Here is a 7234-nt window from a genome sequence, read left to right as displayed (position 1 = left end):
CAGCACCAAGAGACAGGGACTTATTTTAAGAAATTGGCTCACGCAACTGTAGATCTGGAAGTGTAAAATCTGCCAGGCTGGCAGGCTGGAGACAGAAGAGTTGGCATTGCAGTTGGAGTCCACAGGCTTCCTGCTAGAAGAATTCCTCCTTGCTTGGAAGGTCAGTCTTTTTCTATTAAGGCCCTTAGCTGATTGGATGAGCCCCACCCACATTATGGAGGTAATGTGCTTTACTCAGTCTACTAATATAAATGTTACTGTCATCTAAAAAGTACTTTCATAGAAACATCTAGAATATTTGACCAAATATCTGGGTGCTGTGGCCCAGCCAAATTGACAGTAAAATTAACCACCACACTATATATCAGTGCTAAGAAGTGCTGTGGGGAAAAGTACGTAGGGTAGAGGAGTGAAAAATAACAGAGGGTGAGAGCGTGTACTTTAGATGGGGCCTTCTGGAAAGGTGGTGTATGAGCAGAGGCCTGAACAAAGGGAGAAGTGAGCCCTGTAGATGAAAGTGATCCACACAGAGGTTACAGCCAGACCCCGAGGCAGACCTGCTTGGTGTGCTCAAAGAGTAGCAATGGGGCCACCCATGTTGCTGGAACGGAATAAGTGAGGGAAAGTGGGGTAGGAGATGCCTTACAGAGGCAGGCCTTAAGGCCCTGCAAGAGGACTTTGCATTTCCTAGTGGACCCATAGAGAGTTGCTGAAGGGATAAGAATGGAAGTAGGGAAACGCATTCAGAAACTATTGAAGCAGTGTACGGTCAGGTGCCAAATCATGACATTTTAGTCAATGGCAGATTGCATGTACAACGGTAGACCCATAAGATTATACGGGAGCTGAAAACTTTGCTTCGCCTAGTGATGTGACAGCCATTACATAACATAATTTATTTTTAAATAAATTTGGTGTAACCTAAGTGTACAGTGTTTACAAAGTCTACAGTAGTGTAGCAATGTCCCAGGCCTTCACATTCACTCACCGCTCACTCACCCACCCACGGCAACTTCCAGTCCTGCAGGCTCCATTCGTAGTAAGTGCCATATACAGGTGTACCATGTACCATTTTTAATCTTTATTCAGTATTTGTACTGTAACTTTTCTGTTTAGATACTCAAATACTCATCATTGTGTTATAATTGTCTGCAGTATTTAATACAATAACATGCTGTACAGGTTCATAGCCTAGGAGCAATAGGTTATACCGTACAGCCTAGGTGTGTAGCAGGCTATGCCATCTAGGTTTGTGTAAGTGATACATCCCATGATGTTCACACAGCAATGAAACACCTAATGAGACATTTCTTAGAATGTATCCCTGTTGTTAATTGATGCATGACTGTACTTATTTGTTGACTGTCTGCACTATGAGAATTGATACTGTAATTTTTTTTTGTTTTTGTTTTTGGGTTTTTTTTGAGACAAGGTCTTGCTCTGTCACCCAGGCTGGAGTTCAGTGGCACGATCTCGGCTCACTGCAACCTCTGCCTCCCAGGCCCAAACAATCCTCCCACCTCAGACTCCTGAGTAGCTGGGACCACAGGCACGAGCCACCATGCCCAGCTGATTTTTGTATTTTTTGTAGAAACAGGGTTTCCCTGTGTTGCCCAGTCTGGTCTCAAACTCCTGGACTCAAGCGATCTGCCCACTTCAGCCTCCCAAAGTGCTGGGATTATAGACTTGAGCCACTGCACCCGGCAGATACTGTACTTGCTTATCTGCTTCCTTGCTAGGCTAGAAAATCCTCAGGAGCAGGAACTATTTTTCTACCATATTCCCAGTATCTGCCACAATATCCAGGACACAATAGGAGTTGAATGAATATTTATATAGTGAATTTAATTCAGTTAATGCATTTAGTCTTCTCAAAATCCTGTAAGGTAGGTACTTTCGGTATCCTCAATGGATACATATCCTAAGAGGTAAACATTCATACACACAGGTGTATTTCAGAACACTAATGTGCTGTGCTGGTTTAATCCCATCAGATAAACATAGCACAGACGCTCAGCCCCACATTCTCTCCCACATTGGAATCACACGTGACTTCACAGAATGGGCCTCCATGGTGCAGAAAGTCACAAGAAAATTGTCCAGACACAGGGCCTTTTGTTTTCCACCATCCAATTTTCTAATCTATGCTGGGTTGACAACCTTTCTGACCTCCTGCTATGAGGTGGCTAACAAGTATATAGTAAAACTATTAAGATGTTAATGGAAAATAGTAAAAGAAGAATGATACTAATATAATCACTGGTATAGTTGATTCCTAACACCCCATGAAGTCAAAAATCTGCAGATAACTTTTGACTCCCCAAAAACATAACTACTAATAGCTTACTATTGATCAGAAGCCTTACCAATAATAAACAGTTGATTGACACATATTTTGTATTTTATAGGTATTATATACTATGTTCTTCAAAAATAAGCTAGAGAAAATGTTATTAAAATCATAAAATATATTTACTATTAAGTGGAAGTGGATCATCGTAAAGATCTTCATCCTCGTCTTCAGGTTGAGTAGGTTGAGGCTGAGGCTGAGGAAGAAGAGGAGGGGTTGGTCTCTCTGTCTCCGGTGGCAGAGGCAGAAGGAAGTCCACGTATAAGTGGACCCACCCAGTTCAAACCCATGTTGTTCAAGGGTCAACTGTACTTAGTATTCGATATGGTCCCAAAATAACTGGGAGTCTGTATTAGTCTGTTTTCATACTGCTGTAAAGAACTGCCTGAGACTGGGTAATTTATAAAGGAAAGGGGTTTAATTGACTCACAGTTCAGCATGGTTTGGGAGGCCTCAGGAAACTTACAATCAGGGCGGAAGGCGAAAGGGAAGCAAGGCATCTTCTTCACAAGGTGGCAGGAAGGAGAAATGCTGAGCAAAGTGAGAAGACTCCTTTATAAAACCATCAGATCTCATGAGAACTCACTATCACAATAACAGCATGAGGGAAACCTCCCCCCATGATTCAGTTACCTCCACCTGGTCACTCCTTTGATATGTGGGGATTATGGGGATTACAATTCAATATGAGATTTGGATGGGGACACAAAGCTTAACCATATCAGAGTCAAAACTCAAAATAGGTTGAATACATTAGCTAATAGAAAGAAACATGCTATTGTTCAGGAAAGGTTCTTTTCTATAAAGAATATTGTAAATCTTTATTAGTCACTGATCAACATATATTTCTTATAAAGCTTCATGCTAAAAGTGAGGGAACATTAGAAGGCATGTTTTAATTCAAGTGTCTTTGCATAGGGATTAAGTTAATGAGCTGCAAATATTAATCTGATGGGTGAACTTCGTTAAAGAATAAAACATAGACTGCCTTGATATGTAAATAACCAGCCATGTCATAAGATCAGCAGGCTTCAAATGTTTTTGACAATGACCCACTGGGAAAACATATTTTACGCAGTGACACAACATTCAAATGTGTCTATATGCAATTGAGACATAAGTTTTACAATATTTACCTTTACTACATAGGGTGCACTCTCATTTTCTCTGTGCAATTTGCTTTTTAAAAAAAAATCCTGGCTGGGCACAGTGGCTCATACCTAAAATCCCAGCACTTTAGGAGACTGAGGTAGGAGGATTGCTTGAAGCCAGCAGTTCAAGACCAGCTTGGGCAACAAAGTGAGAACCTGTGTAGCCCTACAAAACTAAAAGAAAAAAAAATAGCTGGGTGCACATCTATAGTCTTAGCCACTCAGGAGGCTGAGGCAGAAGGATCACTTGAGCCCAGGAGTTCAAGGCTGCAATGAGCTCTGATCTGTGTCACTACACTCCATCCTGGGAAACAGAGGGAGACTCTGTCTTAAAAAAAAAAAAAAAAAAAAAAAAAAAGTCCTCGTCACAACTACTAAACTGACTTCTTGGGTAGCAGCCCATAGTTTGAAAACCACTTGCTTAGACTGATGTTCTCAAACTTCTTTGTGCATATGAACCATCTGAGGATTTTATGACAGTGAAGATTCTGATTCAGGGTTCTGAGGTTTGCCTTCTGGCAAGCTCCCGGGTAATATCAGTGCTGCTGTTTGGGAACCATACCATGAGTAGCAAAGTCTTCCCTCACACAGGAGCATGTGTTCTGGACTTTAGATGGGAGCAGGAGAAAATTAGATTAATTTAGAACTCTGACAAGCATCAGAAATTCACATATGGCTATTATGTCTCAATTATTTAATCCCTATGTCTTTGATGTTTTAAAACATAGTTTCCCTGGGAAATGGCACATCCGAAACCTTACCTCTCCATTAACACGTTAGCAGGCATCAAGTTGATAGCTGCTAAAGGGGAAGAAGATGTCTGGAGGGAGATTCTGGGTAGGGAGACTGGGAAGGTGACTCCCTCCCCAGCATGGGCCCTGGCCTTGCCACAAGTTGCTAATATTTTGGAGGCTGGTTCCCCAGGTGGGAGGGCAGAAATGACGTCCATGCAGCACGTTGACCCGGGTAAGCTTCATTCACCTGTTCCCGCATGGTGTCGCTTTCACCAGCATCCCCAGGCGATTCAGGGACTCCTGATTCTCATCGATTCTGATGAGGTGACAACTTATGTGCTGAATCCCCACTTCTCCTCCAGCCTGTTTTCTGTGGCTTCTTATCCTCTTCTATCTCTAGCATCACAACCCTACTGGGGATGAGAGCTGGGTGGGAAAAATGATTAAATCAGAGGGAGAGTTGTATCTATAGTCATTTTTTGCTTTACAAATAGTTTTTGTGATGTATGCGGACAGAACACTTTCCAAAGTCAAGTTTTGTCGGGTTTAAAAAAAAAATGTAACCCGTGGACGTTCTTGGCTGTGTTCCCCACCACCCCCTCCCAGTAACGTAATGTGCTGGATCTGCCCCAGCCCATCTTGGACATGGCTATAGACCTTTTTACCCCAGGGCTCTGGAGATGATACACAGAATCTTACTAACTGCCATCATACCATGTAATTGCAGGACCACGTAATGTGAAAGGAACTCTTCTCCCATGTACCGACGGGGTCATTTATTTACAGTTCTGTAAAACTCTCAGCCAAAACCAGCAGATCATATACACAACTACTCATAGGTGGGTAATTTGCCTTCTGGAAAAGAAAAAGGTGCACAAATCAAATTAGGCTCAGATTATTCAGAAAGGAAATAACAGCTGGAAAACATTTCAGAAAGTGGTCCCTTCAAAAGAGCCTTCCAAGAATACCAGCCAAATACATTTTTCCTTCAGGGCTTATTCTATGTGGTTATTGACCACTGAGATCCAATACTACCAGCCAGATTGACACAGGCTTTGCATGCCAATATTCACGCAAGGTGGGATGACGGTCTTTGGGTTGCTGAGATTATGTGTGTCCCAAATAAATGAAGTTAGCCCCCAGGTATTTATTGGCTTTTCCAGCTACATAGGCACCTTTCTACCAAGGATAAAATCTGTGATCTGTGTAGAGAACATTTCTTGCTGAGTCTTTGTGGAGTAATCAGCAACTTCATTGCATCTAAGCCTTCCTCTGCTAATCCCATGATTACTGGACTCACAGTTTCACCTCGGTAGTTTATCTGTGGTCAGATGGTACTGGGGGCTGCTGCTATACTACCCTCACCCCACGCACACACATTTATCTTGCAAAGAGGTACACAGGCATCCCTCCCTCGGCACTTCAGTTTCTTTCATGCCTTTTAATTGATTCCAGAAGTCCCCACGGAAGCCAAGAAATCTGAGTACTATTCTCAGGAGAAATTTGCTCTGGGGTCCCTCGGGGATAAAAGGATGGTGTGAGGGATCCTGAGTGCATGGAAGGGGCCTGAGGAAACTTGTTGCAATTGACAATCCTTCCAGTGTCTGCCTCAAGTCTGAAATTCTCACCACTCATTCCCCTGCTTAGGTACCATTCACTCAGGTTACAGCTTTCAGTTACAAGAGCAGGTTCATCCATTAACCAGCAGGTACATGGAGAAGTTAGTCACTTGACTCCATATTAAGGCCCAAACAAAGCAATTTTGAGGGAATATATGAAATATAATGAGGGGGAAGACAGAATTAATCTCAGAGCTAAACTTGGGCATAGCTAGATTCCAGGGAAGAGGGTGGAATTGTAAAACAAGCTGAAACAACCCAGGAGCTTTGTTCTCTCTAAAGCACCTTCTCCTGTAATACAGTGAATGGTCTCTCCACCACCACCATTGTGAATTTCAGGGTTTTTGAGTCACTTCCATTGCTAGCTGGGTAACCTTCACGTCATACTAGGGAACATGAAGACATGAATTCCACCTCATTTGGAACAGTTTGGATCAGGGCTGTGTCCAGGTAGGAGCTGCACCAGGGACTTCCCCATTTCCCACTCCTTTCTGACTTCAAAGACAGGGTCCTTGCTTTCTCTCAAATGGAATCTGGAGGTGTTATTTGTAGGCAGTTGTGCCAATCTGTCTCCTACCCTTAGTCACAAACTACTTAAGGACAAGAGTTAACTATCTTCATAGTTGCTGGAGACCTACAGCAGTACTTGGTGCATATTAAGTGCTCAGAAAATGTTAACAGAAAGCAAGCAGTTGCTAAAGATACAGCCACCAGTGGCCCTCAACTACTTCCATTCACTTAATTATTTAACAGATATGTATTGAATGCTCTCATATACTATGGTCAACAATTGTCCCTGTCTTAATGGGATTGTACATTTATTTATACATAGATTATAATCTAGTGAATGAAGTCACAGATCTGTACTGGTACATACTGAAGCCCCATCTCCTTTTTATTTCTTTTTCCTTACAGAAGTTTGCTGAGCAATCTTTATTTTACAATTTGCAACTGGATTCTTCATCCCTGATACCCCCTATTCTGGCTTTTACCCTTCTTAAGGAAAAGCAAGTGCCTGTGCATACTGGCCAATAAGAGACAGCCTCTAATAGGTCTCCTATTCCCTCCTCTACGCTCAGTATCTATGAACGTAGATATGTGGGTTTCACAACCTGCAAGTCCTTCCCAGGAAGTGGAATTTTCCTATTGAACCAAAATTGTGTTTTAGACTCAAAGCTGAGGGCAAAATGCACTAGGCATCCCCATGTGTTTTTTTTTGGAGTTTTTTTTGGTTTTGTTTGTTTGTTTGTTTTTGAGACGGAGTCTTTCTCTGTCACTAGGCTGGAGTGCAGTGGCACGATCTTGGCTCACTGAAACCTCCGCCTCCAGGTTCAAGCGATTCCCCTGCCTTAGCCTCCTGAGTAGCTGGGAATACAGGCA

The sequence above is a fragment of the Pongo pygmaeus genome, chromosome 17, assembly GCF_028885625.2.
Source record: "Pongo pygmaeus isolate AG05252 chromosome 17, NHGRI_mPonPyg2-v2.0_pri, whole genome shotgun sequence".
In the NCBI taxonomy this organism is placed as follows: Eukaryota; Metazoa; Chordata; class Mammalia; order Primates; family Hominidae; genus Pongo; species Pongo pygmaeus.
Note: the sequence above shows the minus strand (reverse complement) of the source record.